At 43.9% G+C, this 1,951-nt stretch overlaps 1 non-coding gene across 1 annotated transcript; it reads left to right on the top strand.

The window, feature by feature from the left end:
- The first annotated feature begins 1,844 nt into the window (after positions 1-1,844).
- On the top strand, positions 1,845-1,951 carry LOC125586629. Its single transcript, XR_007323166.1, has one exon. It is a non-coding gene; the product is annotated as a small nucleolar RNA R71 (small nucleolar RNA).

Below are 1,951 nucleotides of genomic sequence, written 5' to 3'. Positions count from 1 at the left end.
CTCAATCACTTCAACCTCTCTCTCTAACGTCAAAGCATGCTGTAGAGGGTCTTCTAGTGACAACTCTTCAAGGAGCTCATCAGCAAGGGCGTCCATCTCTTCAATGTAGAAGACTTGCCCTTAAACTGTTGGTTTCTTCATTACCTCCTTGATGTCAAAGTGGAGAACGTGCCCTTTACCTAAGTTGAGATCAATCTTGCCCGCTTTCACATTAACAATAGCTCCTGCTGTAGCTAAGAAAGGCCTTCCAAGGATTAAGGGATCTTGAGCTTCGTCACCCATCTCAAGCAACACAAAGTCTGTAGGGATCTCATAGTTTCCAACCATCACGGGGAGGTCCTCCAAGATACCCACAGGGTACTTCACTGAACGATCAGCCAATACCCGAGAAAGTCTACACTTCTTGTACTGAGTCAAACCAAGCTTCTTAGCAACAGATAAATGCATCAAGCTCACACTAGCTCCCAAATCGCAGAGACATCTCTCAAATACCATAGGTCCAAAAGCACAAGGTAATGTGAAGCATCCTGGATCTTCAAGCTTCTTTGGAACAACAAGCCTCTGGATGATGGCACTGCACTCATGAATAATAATCATCATGCCCTTCATCTCTTTCTTCTTTGCAGCTACAGCATCTTTCAGGAACTTGGTATATTGAGGAATCAGCATGAAAGCATCAATAACGGGCATTGTGACTTAAACTTCACTCATCTGCTTCTCAAATAGAGCTTTGTACTTCTCTAGCAGCTGCCTCTTGAATCTACCAGGGAATGGAAGTTTGGGTTCATAGGGAGGAGGAACAAAAAAATTCTCACTTGCTGGAACAACAACTTCACCATCTTTCATTGTTTTCTTCTCTTCCCCAACCTTTCCTTTACCTTTGGCTTCCACAATCTTCTTCAAAATCTCATCATTGATCTTCTCATCAATGATCACCACTTCATCATCTATGTTGATGGCCACCCCCTCACTTTGTTTCTCAGCATCCTTGGTGAGAGCTCTATGAGGTAACTCCTTACCACTCCTGAGGGTGATAGCTTTCATGGTCTCTTTGGGGTTTTGCTCAGATTTTCTAGGTAAAGAACCTTGTTGGCGATTTTGGTGAGTGTTCATGGCAGCAAACTGGTTCTCCAAAGCTTTGAACTTGTTGTTGAGATCATTGTAGCTCCCATCAATCTTTGAGTGAAGGTTCTTCAACTCATAATCAACATGCTTCTAACTTCTAGTCTGAGACTCCAAGATTTGTTTCAGTAGGGCATCAATGCTGCTTTCTTGAGGAGTAGAGGTAGAAGGATTAGCTTGTTGGTGGGAAGAATGGTGTCCTTTGTTGTTGAAACCAGGAGGAGGGTTTTGCTGAGGCTGATAGCTTCCTTGCTGGTTGTTCCTAGGCTGATAACCACTCTGTTGGTTGTTGGAATAGGATTTCTGTTGGTAGTTGTTGTACTGAAAGTTTGGCTCTTTTTTTGTACCAGCTACCATTGTTGTTAATGAAACACAACTCTTCTTGACTTTCCAAACCCTCAACCTCATGGACAACAGGTGGTGTCTCTTGGTTTGGGTTACCAACAAAGTTCAGCTGCTCTTGGGTGGATTTATCAGCAATGAGTATGTCTATCTTATCCTGTAGAGCCTTTAACTCCTTCCTCGTCTGCTTGTCATCTGTTCTACTGCCTCTGTCGTGGTCTCCACTGTAGACTGCGTCACTCTTCACCATGTTGTCAACCAGCTCTTCTGCATCTTCCTCAGTTCTTCCCAAGAAGAACCCATTGCTAGCTGTATCCAATCTGGCTCTGTACTTAGGAAGAGCACCCCTGTAGAATGTGCTCAGCAAGCTTTCCTTAGAGAAACCATGGTGTGGGCATTGAGCTTGGTAGTCCTTGAATCTCTCCCAGGCTTCACTGAACCCTTCCAAGTTCTTCTGTTGAAAGCTGGAAATCTCATTTCTCAGCTT

The sequence above is a fragment of the Brassica napus genome, chromosome C4 (assembly GCF_020379485.1).
Source record: "Brassica napus cultivar Da-Ae chromosome C4, Da-Ae, whole genome shotgun sequence".
NCBI lineage: Eukaryota > Viridiplantae > Streptophyta > Magnoliopsida > Brassicales > Brassicaceae > Brassica > Brassica napus.
This window is presented reverse-complemented; position numbering and strand designations above follow the sequence as displayed.